A 16,353-nucleotide genomic window follows, 5' to 3' on the forward strand; every position below is an offset into this window, starting at 1 on the left:
ATCAGGGCCAGCCGCGGATGTCCCCGATGATGCCGGCCCGCAGAAACGCCCCCCCCCCAGTGCGTGGCGACATCGCCGACATTATCGGGATGTGCCAGCGCTCCCTGATGACACCGGCCCACGCTGCCCTCGGAGCGCAGGAGCGCCCCGAGGCCATCAGCCAGCACCACTCCGCTGGCAAATCCCCGCACGTCTTCGGCCCACGGCATGCACCACGGGCCCACCTGGTGGTTAGGTCTGATTAGGCTGTGTATGTAATACACAGCCTAATCAGAAAAACATATTCCATCTTATATCAGCATTCAGCCCCATAGGTTGAATAGTCTAAAGATGAAAAATCCATTATTGTTCCTATTGCCCAAATCATCTATCGTCCTCTTATACTGATGTCTCACAACTTGTAACACCAAAATGTATATACAGCTAGATACAGAGTGCATAAAGCTATAGCAAGCGTACATTGTACAAATCTCATCTTTGTGTACCTTTGCTCACTCCAAATCACATCAAATCTTCAATGATGTGTATTATGCTGGCTGTTCTGACTGTGCATGTAAAACACTAGACCACCACCAAACCTCACCTCGAGTTACTAGTTGACCCTCCTGCAGTGGTATAAATAGTTGACTAATATGAGACCCTCTCTCTCTCTCTCTCTCTCTCCCAGCCCAAAACATATCCTTCTCAGGGTGTGATAAATTTAACACACATTGGGCCAGATATTAAGAGTTACGCACGGGCATAGATTTGTGCACACAAATCTACACCTGATTTTATAACATGCGCAGCCACACGCATGTTATAAAATCCAGGGTTGGCGCACGCAAGGGGGGTGCACAATTGTGCAACTTGCGCACGCCGAGCCACGCAACCTTCCTCCTTTCCCTCCGAGGCCGCTCCAAAATCGGAGCCACCTCAGTGGGATCTTTCCTTCCACCTCCCCACCTTCCCCTCCCTTCCCCTACCTAACCCGCCCTCCAGCCCTACCTAAAACCCCCCCTTACCTTTAACTTAGAATTTGTGCCTGCCTCTGGGCAGGCGTAGGTTGCGCATGCAGTCCGATGGCTGGCCCGCGATCCTGGGCACAGTGGCAAATGGCCGCTGTGCCTGGAGGCTCCAGCCCCGCCCCTGCCCCAGACCGCCCCACCCCCTTTTTCAAGCCCTGGGACATATGCGTATCCCAGGGCTTACGCGTGTTGCAGGCCTATGCAAAATATGTTCGGCGCGCGCAGGAGCGTATTCTCGGGGTTACGCGCGTAACCCTTTGAAAATCCACCCCATTGTGGTAAAATACCTATGCAAAGTGGTAAAATAGCACATGTTGCAGTAACTCAAAAATTACTCTAAGCATGCGCCTTTTTTATCGCGGGCACTATTTATGCGAAATTTATAGCAAAATGATGAATCTAGATCTGTTTTTTATATGGTTCATATGATTCTTTTAGGCAACTGTGGTTATAAATGTATATGCCTAGATAAGCTAAGTTAAAAAAAATATACATTACTGATAAGTTATCACCGACTAAAATGACCCAAGAGATATTAAATTTATACCAACATTTTGAAGCATAATAGTACTATGGTATATTAGAGATGTGAATCGTGTCCTCGATCGTCTTAACGATCGATTTCGGCTGGGAGGGGGAGGGAATCGTATTGTTGCCGTTTGGGGGGGTAAAATATCGTGAAAAATCGTGAAAAATCGTGAAAAATCGAAAAATCGTAAAATCGCAAAACCGGCACATTAAAACCCCCTAAAACCCACCCCCGACCCTTTAAATTAAATCCCCCACCCCCAATGACTTAAATAACCTGGGGGTCCAGCGGCGGTCCGGAACGGGCTCCTGCTACCGAATCTTGTTGTCTTCAGCCGGCGCCATTTTCCAAAATGGCGCCGAAAAATGGCGGCGGCCATAGATGAACACGATTGGACGGCAGGAGGTCCTTCCGGACCCCCGCTGGACTTTTGGCAAGTCTTGTGGGGGTCAGGAGGCCCCCCCTAAGCTGGCCAAAAGTTCCTGGAGGTCCAGCGGGGGTCAGGGAGCAATTTCCCGCCGCGAATCGTTTTCCGTACGGAAAATGGCGCCGGCAGGAGATCGACTGCAGGAGGTCGTTCAGTGAGGCGCCGGAACCCTCGCTGAACGACCTCCTGCAGTCGATCTCCTGCCGGCGCCATTTTCCGTACGGAAAACAATTCGTGGCGGGAAATCGCTCCCTGACCCCCGCTGGACCTCCAGGAACTTTTGGCCAGCTTGGGGGGGGCCTCCTGACCCCCACAAGACTTGCCAAAAGTCCAGCGGGGGTCTGGAAGGACCTCCTGCCGTCCAATCGTGTTCGTCTATGGCCGCCGCCATTTTTCGGCGCCATTTTGGAAAATGGCGCCGGCTGAAGACAACAAGATTCAGTAGCAGGAGCCCGTTCCGGACCGCTGCCGTTCCGGACCGCCGCTGGACCCCCAGGTTATTTAAGTCATTTGGGGGGGGGGGGTTCGGGAGGGTGGGGGATTTAATTTAAAGGGTCGGGGGTGGGTTTTAGGGGGTTTTAGTGTGCCGGCTCACGATTCTAACGATTTATAACGATAAATCGTTAGAATCTCTATTGTATTGTGTTCCATAACGGTTTAAGACGATATTAAAATTATCGGACGATAATTTTAATCGTCCTAAAACGATTCACATATTATTACTTGCTATTTTATAAACTACCTTGTTGGGAAGAACAGGTCTGTACTGTTCAAGTTGAGACTGGAAATCTTTTTGCAATACCTATTAAATGTCTTCAGGTTTTGTTTGTGACCAGTTTCTACACCTCCCACTGTGTCTTTTCAATGCTATTGACAGTAATCTGTGTTTTAGCCAAGATCTGTTTTTTTCTGCATTGTCAGAGATTCTGAGGTGTTTCCTATAGAGTTATAAGAACGGCAAAGTTATATCATTGTCCAGGCAAGAAGTGTTGATGGGTTTTGAAATGGGGTCTGCCCTGTGGGATGCTGATATGTTGCATGAAGAGCCACAGATTGGCTTAAACTGAGGCAGTCTCAGACCACTGTTAGCCTAGGACGTGGCACTGGGGAATTGGTTCTTAGAAGGTCAAAAATAGGTTGCTGGAAAAGCCCTAGAATTCCGGCAAGGGCTACAATGCGGGAGTGAGGAAGTAAAGCTCCAGGTCCTCAGGTTGTACTCTGAATATGGAATGCAATAGCAATAAAATAACCTGATATGATTGAACCTAGACTTGAACTCAGTGAGTAGTAGATTACCAAACTGAGTTTAGCACTACATTTAAATTGAAGGCGAACAGAACTTGTGCTTTGTGTAACCTTGTAAATAAAAACCCTAGCATCAATTACTAAAGAGAACTGTATGTCTGAGGGCCCTAACTTGAAAATCGTAGACATCCACTTCCCTAGCAGGATTTCCCTTTTTTCTGTAGCTGGAGCATTGCTTTCCACTATCTGATTAAATCTGAGGCTGAAAAATGATGGTAGTGTGATGCTCTGGCTATTGAAAATGACATTCCTGTCCAGATTGGAAGAAGACCTTAGAAGTTGACCTCTTTCTATGTAAACCTAGGAAGTTAGATTTTGTTTGTCTCCTGTTGGATCAGTATGTGTTTCTATTGAGAAATGAAGATGTAGGGTATGCTCTGGTTGTTTTTAAAGGTGTTTTTCCTTGTGAAATGCAATTAAGTTAGATGATTATCAAGTGCAACTGATTTCTATTAATTGCATTTATGAAATATGATTGTGGGTGGGTGTCATGCACTGCAGCATGTTATTGTACTCCCATTAATGATTTCAGCATGTGAGATATATATGTGGTCATTAGGTTGTTCATAGCTAAATTTTAACAGATTGCCTTTTTCTCATGAGTATTATTTGTCTTATACCTCTATTGTTTTCCTTTCCTGTTGATTTGTATGGCATTATATGATTAACAATTATATACATGGCTTCCTGCCATTACTCTACCCTGACCCTCCCCATATTCCTGATATGCTGACTTATTATTGTTGTTTTATATAGGATGCATATTCTTTTCTTTACTAAACTTGACATATATGTTTTTGTTAGCAATAATTGTAGGTCTTCAATGAAGCCTTGTGTCTGTACACTGTATTTTCTTGATATACAAGGAAAGAAATCTGTATAACAAGTTACATGAGATACCATTTGATTGACCTAACTCAAAATTTTAGTTAGGCTCGCAAAAGATACATTCCTTATCATCAGCAACAAGATAGTTTGCAGAGAAATACAAGTTATAGAAGAATTCCTATAATACAGATAATACTGCATTTATTTTTAGAGTGAAAGAAGATGGTTTATGAGTTGATAACTTTTAAATGTTTGGATTGTTTAACCCATTGACATATATTGATTGCTGAGGAAAAAGAAAGAGAGTTGGAGAGGAGAAGTAGACAGAAGAAAAAATATAGATTGTATTCCATTACTTTATTTATTTCTGGTATTTATTCATTTATTCATTCTTTTTTTATATTTCGATATTCTTATCTATTTTACCCACAAATAGCTCGAAACGGACCACATATATAATATAAAACTAGTGCCTTCTTCTTGTCCTTTCATTTCAAAAGTCAAATCACTTAATTCAAATGTCTTAAACTTCTGGGTAAATGTGATATTTCATTGTAAAACCATTTTGATTATTAGATCCCCAGTAGTATCAGCTGTTTAAAAGCCTGTCGAACTCCCGAGGAGCTTTATTTTGAATAATTTGTAGCCAGAGGATCAGACAATACCATAAATCTTCATTTTCCTGGGATGGAAAGAGTCTGTAGACCCTCGCTGTGACATGGAAACATTAGGGGGAGGGAGGGGACTAAAAGAAGGGGACTTGGTTGGAATCTAAGAGAAATGGGATGGGGGAGATAGGGGAGAGAGGGGGTCTAGTTTTATTGGGTTAGATCCGTATATTGGATCTTGAGTGTACTAGAGTAAGACATTCAGGATATTGTTTATTGAGGCTTAAGTGGGAAAAAACAAAACAAAAAAAAAATTATACAATGGACTTCATTAGGTAAAAATATACATTAGAGATGCTATGTCTGTTTTCATGTAACATGAAATCTTCTTTTCTTGGAAGTTGCACCAACAATGTAAAGGAAACAGAATTCTAAAATGTACACCTAACATTTTCTTTTTCTTGTTGAATAAAGATGTTTAAACATAAAAGCCTGTTGAAGCCTTGATGATTAACACTCCTGCTTACAAGTTTCAAGCTTGTGCTAAATTAACCCCTTTTTTATGTATATTACCATACACACTTAATTTATTGAAAGTAAAATCTAGACATCCATTGGACATTTGTTTTACAGTTCATAGTTACTAGAAGTCTGGAATTCATATCAAAGGGACATGCTTTTCAGCAATTCGTTGTCCATTTGTTTCATTTGTGCCATAGCTTTATTTCTTTGTGTAGTCCTTTTCAGCTCCAAATTGTGCAGTATTCTTTTCAAAGTTTATCACACTGTATACTATAAGATATTTCCCTGGGCTATTTTATGGAAATTTTTGATTTTTTTTTCTGTTAATGATGCTGGCTATACATTACTATTATCTGAAGGATCCCTTTAGTGTTTCAAATTATTTGCCCATGGCTTCTGGTTTTGAGCACTATTATTAATTGGTCTGCCTGTGCATGATAATGCATTTGGCATGTGCCTGATGGTTATAAAAGCTGTAGAGATAAGTTGCATCTATCTGTAGTACGTTAGTATATTGATGTATTCATTCTGTCATTGTATAGTAGTGATAGAAATTCTCTTTAGGGTTCTTTATTGTGAAACTGATTTAGTAGAGAAACTTTATTATTGGAAGAAACATATCCATTTTATAAATAACACAATATATTTATAACATTTAGGGCCTGTTTGACAAAGTATTTTTTTCCAAAAGACCAGGAGTCCTTAAATGTTTCTTGAGAAAGACCATGTAGAAAATTGCAAACCACTGAGAGGACTGGATGAAAATTTTAAAGATCTTAATTTAGAAGAATTTTTTGCTTTCTTTTTTTAAATACTTTTTCCTACATATAAAACACTAGAAAGAAATCCATTACAACAGAACAAAAAGCTAAAGTACAAATATGCTGCAGAAAAAAAGGACACAATTTTGCAGTGACCTAACTTTATTGTACTAATGATAATTGATGGAGAAAATGAAAGATCTTGCGCTTCTTGCCAAAATAATTGTTTGGTTCAGCTGCTGTAATCTGCAATAAAGTCTTACAAGTGAGGAGTGAACCACTGTTCTGGCCGATGATGCAGACACCATTGTTGGCTCAACTGCTTGCTCAAAAATGGATTTGAGTGGTTTAATGTTCTGCAACAAATTTGTGTCTTCGGTAGGGTAAGCTTTTGTGAGGGCCCTTATTTTTTTAACATTTTAATACTACAGTTGATCAGATTAATCAGTTTTACAAAAGAAACAGCAAGCAGTGAAAAATGTTGTCCAGCATCATAATTACTTATCAAACAGACAAAATATGAACAGTAAATACTCATATATCATTCAGCTGTTATAACGAACATTGTGCCTCTGTCATACCTGCTTCTGTTATCGCTTTTGATAACATATTTGAAACATCAATTATGATTATGGACCTCATTTTCTAAAGTATCGCAGGCGTGCAATACTTTACAAAATCACGCTAATGGGGGCGGGGGGTCGAAACGGGGGGGAGGGGAGGGCGATCCTGCGCTAGCCGGCAGTGATCGCACCACCGCGGTGCGATCGCTGCCGGTTTTGCACCCAATAGCGCCACAGTAAAAGGTGGTGCTATTGGGCACGAAATAGGACGCGAAAAGGCTCCTTACCTTTTCGCCCTCCGCGCCTTCTTTGCAGAGTCGGCCCTGGTGACGCCCCGACTCCTCCTCTTCCGAGGCCGACTTCACCCCCATATCGCTAGCGCACGCGTGTGCTGATAACGCAAGACTGCGCTGCTAGCGCAAGTGTGCGCTAGCATTGGAAAATGAGGCCCTATGTCTTGTAGGTGCATGTAAGTTAATTTTCAGAGTAGCTTTGATTTTATAAACTTCATATATGACATAGGGATGTGCAGTCATTTGAAGCAAATGCAAAAACTGCAATGAATGAGGCTATTTTGGGGACCAAAAATGATATCCTATGAAAATACCTGAAATTTATTTTTTTTTTTAGTATTTTCATATCTGTGGCATAAAAAAAAAAATTTGGGCCTCCTGCAGCCCTGTAAACCCCCTTCTACCCAGCAAAATGTAAACCTAGGACATGGGCCTGCCCAGCTTTGCCTCACTGAGCCTCCCTGGACCCCTCCAATCTCCACTCCTTGCCCAGAAAGCTAGTAAGGTCCAGTTCCTTCCCTTTTTTAATTGTACCAGCACTGGGGAATCCTATAACTTGGTCCCCACTTCACCTTCTTATACCCTGAGTAAAAATAAAAAGAACAGGACTGATACCCTTTGCTCTTCCCTGGGTCCCTTTTCCTTTCAAAATAGTGCCGTCTGCATGGCAGATGGTGCCATAGTGATAATACTTCAACACCTTCCTCCGGTATGGCTGATGCTTTTTTGGTGTACAGCCATATGTTTGTACAGCCGTACGTCATATTGGTGCTGGCTGTACTGGAAGAAGGCACCAGTGATGTTACTTTGGTGCCATCTTCCAAGTGGACAGTACCATTTTAAAGGACCAGGACCCAAGTTGGGAATAAGTGGCCATTACTCCTATCCTTTTTTTTACTCAGGATCTGGGAAGGGGGTAAGTGGGGACAAGGGTGGAGCTCCCCAGTACTGGCACATTTCAACAGGGGAGGACCTAGGGCTGACTCTGGGCAGGCCCTAGCTATGCCCCAGTTGGTTGCAGACTAGCTCCAGTTGAGTTGGATTAGGGGTTTCGGCCGATAGTGGGGGTTGGAGGGGCCCAGGGAGACCCAACTAGGCAGGACTAGGCAGGTCCTGGGTTCACATTTTATTGGATGGGAGGGGTTTCCAGGGCCGCAGGAAACCCTTTTTTGAAGGGAGGGTGGAGGAGTTTTGTTTTGGTCTTGGGATTTTTTACCCATTTAATTTCTTTTCAGCTTGGCAAATAAACTGAACCAAAAAACAAAAAAAGTCTCTGAAATGAAAAAAGTGAAGGCCGCACATCCCTGATAGGAAAATGTTTGATCACACATAAAAGTGCTCCTCAATATTAAAACCATTTCTTTGAAAAATATCCTTAGATTTGAATAAGTGATTTCTGTCTAACAAGAATAAATTCACCAAGATTGCCTTTTATATATTTTTCTTTGAACATATCATATGCCTGAAAATAGCAATTCTAATTGTATCAGTTGATCACACTCTATGCTAATATCGAAAGAATTTTGAAAATGAAATTGTTGTACGTTGCTGTGAAAACCACACAATCTGTCTTGAAATTAATTTTGTAACAATTCAGGGGCATCAACATGGGGAGTTAATTGTCACATTCTTTGAAAGGATTCCACAACAGTAGAAGTACAAAAGATTATTTTCACTTAACTGATTACTAAAATGATGTAGTTTTGCTTCAAATGATCTTACATTTAAAACAAGACAGCTCATTGATAGTCTCCCCTTCCCTTAGGGTTAATAATTAAGATGTTTCAGATACTGTTTTATATGTCAAAAATTTGAGATCCTACAGCCAAGCAGGATCAGACAGTTCTTTCAATAATATATTGATGGCATTACAGAAAATCATTTTGAAACTTTGCTACAGCTTAATTGTATACTCCAGTATGATATAGCTCATCGCCAAATTTGACTTTAGTCTCTGCAAGATAGTATTGGACTTGGTGAGGATTCAATGCATGTCTTCAAATGTAATGTACAAGGAAAACAGCAATGTTCATGATATAGTCAACAGACAGTATTTTCCTGCACACTGACTGTTGATGAATAATGCAATATAGCTGTGTTAGCTTTCATGAGGTAGATATTCAAAATAAAACGTTTAGGTAAATTACCCCTAGATTCATTAAAATGATAAAATATTGCATGGATAACACCCACAATAATAGAAAGGGGTGTGTCTAGGGTAATTTTTAGAATTACTCTAGACACACTAGATATTTAACTCTTTCATGAGCAATGGAACTTTGTACCTCTTCTAAGTACTTAATAAGCACTAGCCCTGATTCTGCGGTGGTATTATGTTCTTAGTTTACTGCCCTCTTATGCCTTTCTTTCCAGCTGCTTAAGCTTCCAAGTTTACTCACCTTGTTGAATGTAACTTTGATTTTTCTGTTTATATAAAAGTTGTTTTCTGTTACAGTTTTCCCAGTTTGATGTAAACCGATCTGATATGGTCATTTAACCATGAAGGTCGGTATAGAAAAGTGCTAAATAAATAAATATATTACCACACAGTGTGGTAACATACCACTCTGCATAGATAGTATCACGGGATGCAGTGAACGTTTTTGCACCCTGAAATACTCCCTACTTTGCAGCTGAGAGAGAGACTATTTATAGGTCCTTCATAGTATTCAACTATTTATATGCATATAGGAGGTGAGGTGTTGGTGATGGTTTATGGTTTAGGGGCCAGTTTTCCATGCAGAGTGAGATGTACGAACTGCACAGTACACCTCGGTGAAGATTTGACTTCATTTGGAGTGAGGAAAGTCTCACAAAGATGAGATTTCTACTGTGTTCTCTCCCATAGTAGAAATCTCATCTTTGTGAGACTTTCCTCTCTCCAAATGATGTCAAATCTTCACCGAGGTGTACTGTGCAATTTGTACATTTTGCTCTACATCAACTTACGGGCCGATACAGTAAAAGTCCTGTGCACGCGATACAGTAAATACATTTATTTAAATTAGGCCTGGCGGTAAAAAGAGGCACTAGGAACACTAGCGCATCCCTAGCGCCTCTTTCGGACAGGAGCGGCGGCTGTCAGCGAGTTTGACAGCCGACACTCAATTTTGCCGGCGTTGGTCCGGACGCCAGCAAAATTGAGCATCCGGTTTTCAAGCCACGGGCTTATTTCAATTTTTTTTTTTTTTTTTTTACTTTTTTAAACTTTCGGGACCTCCGACTTAATATCGCCATGATATTAAGTCGGAGGGTGCACAGAAAAGCAATTTTTCCTGCTTTTCTGTGCACTTTCCCGGTGCCCGGAGAAATTAGCGCCTACCTTTGGGTAGGCGCTAATTTCTGAAAGTAAAATGTGCGGCTTGGCTGCACATTTTACTTACTGAATCGCACAGGAATACCTAATAGGGTCATCAACATGCATTTGCATGTTGTGGGCGATATTAGGTTCGGGGGGTTGGACACGCGTTTTGGACGCGCTATTACCCCTTACTGAATAAGGGGTAAAGCTAGTGCGTCGAAAACGCGCGTCCAAATGCCAGCTAACAGTGCGCTCCGTCGGAGCGCACTGTACTGTATCGGCCTGTTAGTTATGCTTCTCAGCTGTTTCCAGTTCAAATCTAGCTTTTGAATTTTTTCATATATTTTCAGAAAAAATCTTTATAAGCAGTTCTGTCCTTGAAGTTAAGTGCTATTAATTATTCTGTTCTCTCAAAATATTCACTCATCCTTCCAACAGGAATAAGCAACTGTGCTATTCATAACATCAATACGTTCATCCAGTGCTAGTGGAAAAATAACAAAACTATGTGCTTTTTCTTTAAGTTGGGAAAACGTTTCCTCACAAAACTTCAGATAAATTTGCAGGTAAACTTACACTTACAAATGCACCTATTTTATTGGGGCAATTTTCTCAGCTGTCTGCAGTACACAATTCATAACAAATTCACCATCTGTAAACAGCCTTTCTCCATCAGTAATGAGTTTTGCCATAGGATAGTGAGCTCTAAAAGTAGATAGATTTCCATGTAAATGCTTTTCAAAATGTTTTGCTGTCCCTCCAAGCTTCTCCCTAATGCTTCCATTTTTACTACCTGAAATTTTACTTCTAAGGCCTCATATCTTTGGCCTTGAAAGTGAGCTACCACAAAAATGTGCTTTAGCATGCAACAATGTACATTATTTATTAATGGAACCCATTAAAAATAGAGACAGTAATTTCTAAACCGGTACACAGGCACACTTTGGCGCATGTGAGTTGGCATGTACCTGGATGTGCGGCCATTTTATAACTTGTGAGCCCATATCATGCATATTATAAAATAGCCGGTCTGAGTGCATATTTATGCCCAATTTTAAGTGGGTGTGTGCCTAGGCGTGCAAATCCCAATTCTGCTATGTAAGTCAGGGTATTTTATAACAGACGCACATCCACGCCATTGCCAGTTTCACCAGTTCATCCACTAGTTCACCCAATTAAGAGCTAGGTCCTCTAAACCCTCTTGGCTTGATAGCTTGTACTCCTCCAGTTACCTCAGACCCTTTAAACCTGTCAGAAATGGCTGGTTTGAATTTTTTTTTTAAAACTTAGACCTCCTCCCTAGCAGAAATAAACATACATTGCAGTGGACCTAGGCACATGCAAGGGCCTGTAAGTATTTATGTGCACATCTCTTGGCAATGCCCTGATATGCCCATGCCCTGCCCAGACCATGCCCCTTTTTGAAATCAAGCGAGATGCGCATGAGGCAGGAGGTGCACATGCATCTGGGTGGCTTTTAAAATTTTATCAGCGTTCATAAGCCCAACTTATGCACGCATCTCCTAATTTATGCATACGCCGGGCTTTTAAAATTCAGCTTCAAGGGAAGAATGGTAAATAAAATGTATTGTGAATCAGCCTGATAGTGCCCCCTTATATTGACAATGTAGGCATGGTTATAGTTTCTTTGTAAATTGAGAACAGTGCTTTCTCTTTAAATTGCATCCAGAAATAAACAATAGTCCATTGTTTATTAAACACCTGACATGTATTATCTATTTTCCTTTCCTTTGATGATAGCAAGGTTGTATCTTCCAGTATTACAGTGGTCACTTTCAGGAGACAGGAAAAGTCATAACTGACTGTTCTCAGTTATGCATATGTCCTGCCACCAACGCAGATTTAAGGCAAATAATTCACCTGGTTCAGGCCCTACTTTTTCTTGGGGGCACCGAGCAGGCTGACTGTTTTTTTCTCAAAGAGCAGTGATCAGATATAGCTCTCTGTGTCGCTTCTGCCCATGTCACTGCTTTGCTGCTGCTTCTGTCCTGCCAGGAGGAGTTAACAAATGCTCTTTTTTTTTGGCTGTGATGCCGTACTCTCATCCTTCAGGGCTTTAAAAATAAAAATATGTTCCTGCAGCAAGAACAGAGCAGCTGGTTAAGTTTCCCCACTCCATAATGGGATGAGCTGATGTGCACTGCAAGGTGAGGGAGGAGATTTTATATTTGTTTCACAAAAGGGAGGTGGGGATGTCTGGGAGCGACAGAAGCAGCCAGGCGTGGGATGAAATTTACCACAAAATGTAAGCTGGAGAGAAATGTTCATTCTAAGGATTGGGCTGCTGTGAGCAAAATGTTTTGTTACATTACCCCAGGAGGTCTTCAGGCCTTGGCACCCTGTGTGAAAACCATTGCTGGTGCCCCACCCCAACTGATCCCTGCTCCTCAGGTCCAAAGAGTAAGGAAGTCAGACTGGGAGGATGAGGAAGAAGGGCTACCCCCCCCCCCCCCCCAGACTGACAGGTATTTGCGGGAGTAGACCCACCTTATCTTTCCCCTTAACCTCTACACTTTCCCCATTAGAACCGTCCGGACTGTTAATCATTTGCGGCTGGATGACAACTCGGTTCCCGCAAATTTTTCGAGTCTTGGCATCCTCAATATGAAGTGCTTGTATGTAATTCACCCCTGAAGAAGCTAATGATATTGTAGCGAAACACCGGCCGCTGTCGGGCGGGTTGAAATTATATAAAGTTTGACGGGACACTGTTATAAAAACACACACAACTTATGAATGTTATTCAAAAAGGAGTTGTCATCCAGCCGCAAATGATTAACAGTCTGGATGGTTCTAATAGCATCTATGGAACACGTCGTCAGGCTTGCTAATGCGGCACCTTACAAAAAATGTATTTTTGATTGCATTATCTAACTGTTCGTTTTTGTGATGGGAGAGCATTTGTGAAATTTGGTTTGTTGCCGGTTCCCCTGTTGTTACACTGGTGAATATCTGACATCTTCTTGAATGGTCAGTATGAGGTTTCACTGAATCCTTGTTGGCCTATAGATCCTTGCTTTTTTGCCTATCCAAATGTCAACTTTATTGTTAGCCAGTGTCTTCTGTTAAAATACTAGCATTTGTTTAAGCCAGGCTGTGCTGTGAAGATTGAAAGCATTTGCCTGACTAGCAATTATTTTAGTGAAAATTGGGTCATGGACTTGGTGTTGGAACCAATCCTCCTGTGTATAATCTTAATCCCTATGGGAAAATCAGTTTTGATTTATGTCATTTCAAATTAAGACACAGTTTACAAGAGCCAATTGTGACATATTTGCAAGGATTTCAAGCAAATAGATCCACATGTATTTGATTAGTTTTATGATCATTTTTTGGAGCATGCTGATTCCTTGTAACTGTTTCTGGAAATTCATGGCATGGAATAGTACCATCAAACTGAGAAAGATTGCTATACAGGGATTCCAAACCTATGACCAAAAAGCATGCTTGACTTTAGCAGAATAGGATGATTTTGTTGTAGAAACTTCCACATGGAGAATTACTACAGAAATGTACCTTCTAATTTAATGGAACAGATTATTTTCGATACATTACTCTCCCTTGCAACATTTAAAAAACACAGAAGTGTGAAGTACCAAAGTTTAAAAATTTTGAAGACCTTAAAATAAATTATGCTCTCTTCTACCTCTATTTGGTCCCTCAAGTTTTGCATAGGAACTTAAATTCTATCCTGGAACAAAGACATTTTAGTCAAAATGGAAGGAACATAGTAAAGACAATTACTGCCTAATATGTTAACAAAAGCGAAGTCCATTGGATCTGCTAAGTTTGTGTCATTCCACGACTGTCTTGTAAAAGAACAGCAGCATAGAATGGTATTGAAAAAATTAATTTTAAGTTAAACTGGTAAGATTTTTGCATTTTATTAATAACCAGGTTTTATAGTGTTTCAGTGTTTAACTTGTTCATTATTAATTGCTAAGGTAACAATGGGAGTTAGCTAAATGTTTCCCATCGCTAAATTGGACACTATAATGTTTAAATTCCAAGCAAGTACACAAAGAAAATTAGCATTCAGTTAAAAGGTAAAAAATTTTCTTAGAAATTAGTAGGATTTTTTGGTAATTCAATTTAGCTCTTATCTATTCAGGAAACTTGATATGCTTGATGTCTTAAAGGAATTATGCTATCACGCAAGATCAAAGGAATATAGAAATCTGAATCCTTTGATAATGCTGATGTAGTTTCAGCTTTTTTTTCTCTAATGAAATTTGAGATTGTAGAGAGATTAACTACTATGATACTTCACATATAATATCTTTCCTAAGCACTATGCGACAAAAGGCACTTGTAACTATATTTACTTCTGAAAGATTATGGTTTATAGTTGAACCAAGTGAGGCATCTTGTCATTTTCAGAACCCGTTAAATGTGACAGAATCTATTTTTCTGCCAACTTGTGAAGACCAAGCAGAGAACAAATTTGCTGTGGTCAGCTAAGTGTAACCACTGAGCAGGAAAGTGAATTTAATAATGCATTATTGTTCTTCACTGAAGGTGAACTGTTACAATGCCTTTGTAATAGCAGCCTTCTCTGCCTCTGTTGCCAGATGTCATTCAGATTTCCTGATTAAAACTCCTAATTCAAGATAAATCTGTATTTTATATTAATGTAAGCACATACATTTTAAAAGGTATGAGACTAAAGCTTATTGACCACATGCATTACTTCCTCATAACAATGGTGATTGTTGGCATTGTATTTTGTAGTGAGGATTCTTAGCAAGTAAACACAATTCTATGATCCTAGGTAATTGTTTTTGTTTATTCCAACGTGTGCTTATAGGAGTGAATTTTAAAAGCAGTTAAATGCACGTAAAAGTAGCACATATCAGAGCAACTTTCTGAAGCCTATTTAGGCACATAAAACCTTTTGAATTTTCTAAGGAGTTGCATGCATAAAAGTAGCAGTTATCAGAAACCCATTTACATGCATAAATCCGTCATATATATTGATAGACAAACACCCATAATCACAATAAGTTCACCATTTTTCACTCCCTTCAATTTTTCAGGTTTGCTTTTAGATAAGAATGTGCATTAATTATATGTATATCGTCATACTAATATAATAAATGTCTGTTCTTAACTTAGGAGGGTTATGCTTATGTTAATAATAGAAGCATTGTTGACTGACCAACCTGATGGTTCAATGGCAATGCTTCATAATTCCTTGTTGAAGGACCTGGATAAAATTCCTGGCTCAGGTCTTCCTCTCACAGGGTTGGGAATACTGTGGAGATACCCTCATAGCCCCTGGGGGGGCGGGGAGAGGGGAAGATGTCATATTCATTGGAAGATGGTCCTAGTGACCTATATTTATTTATCTATTTATGTATTTATTTAAAAACTCTTCTATACCGTCGTTAAGTTAATTCACCATCACAACGGTTTACAGAAAGGCACTATAAGGAAAAACTATAATTGGTATAAATTACAAATTATACATGTGCCTATGATTTCTGGGTTTTTGAAGGAGTCCTAGTACAAGGTCCCCAGTCAAGGACTGTTGCTGTTATTACTGGATTAAAGTAAGTTGAGAGAGAATATAAAATGGGAAGTTGTGAATGAAGATTTATGGCATCAGATTCCAGCCCTAGTTCCAACTAAACTAGAAATCCAAAAAGAGTAAGAGACACTATGCCCTCCTCCCCGAAAAAGTGTATTGTTGCTTAAATAGCAGTCTTGCTTAACCATATTTCTTTACTATAGTCATTTGTAGTACAGAATTTAGAAACACTTCTTCAGCAAGTTAGTTGCTACATTCAAACTATATATGTATACACTAAATCAACTATTGCGCTCGGGAGTGGACCCTTGTCCTGGAGCAGTGGACAACGCACCCTATTAGGGACCAGGAAGCACCTGCCCCCAGGGGGCGGAGCACTGAGGAGATAGAGGCTAGGATGAGCTTCACTACTGAAGCCTGACGTCCCCCCGGGAGGAGCCCGTAGGGACCCGGGCTGCTTGGACTTAGGTGGGCCTCGCAGAGTCTCCTGGAGAGATGAGAGTCAGGCGTGCCCACAGACAGAAGGGGAGCACAGTCAGGTTCGAGACTGGACATCAGGTGGACCAAGGAGGACCAGAACAGCATAGGTAATGACAAGGCTAGGAACAGAGCCAGAATCTTGAGACGTGGTCAAGCAGGCAGAGGTCAGAATCCGGGG

The 16,353-nt window shown here is 40.6% G+C and overlaps 1 protein-coding gene across 7 annotated transcripts in view; it reads left to right on the plus strand.

Moving 5' to 3' along the window:
- The window catches only part of DACH1 (dachshund family transcription factor 1), a 1,193,143-nt gene that overhangs the window by 864,520 nt on the left and 312,270 nt on the right, over positions 1-16,353 (plus strand). The window lies entirely within an intron of this gene.

Source organism: Rhinatrema bivittatum, chromosome 5 (genome assembly GCF_901001135.1).
Source record: "Rhinatrema bivittatum chromosome 5, aRhiBiv1.1, whole genome shotgun sequence".
NCBI classification, from domain to species: Eukaryota; Metazoa; Chordata; class Amphibia; order Gymnophiona; family Rhinatrematidae; genus Rhinatrema; species Rhinatrema bivittatum.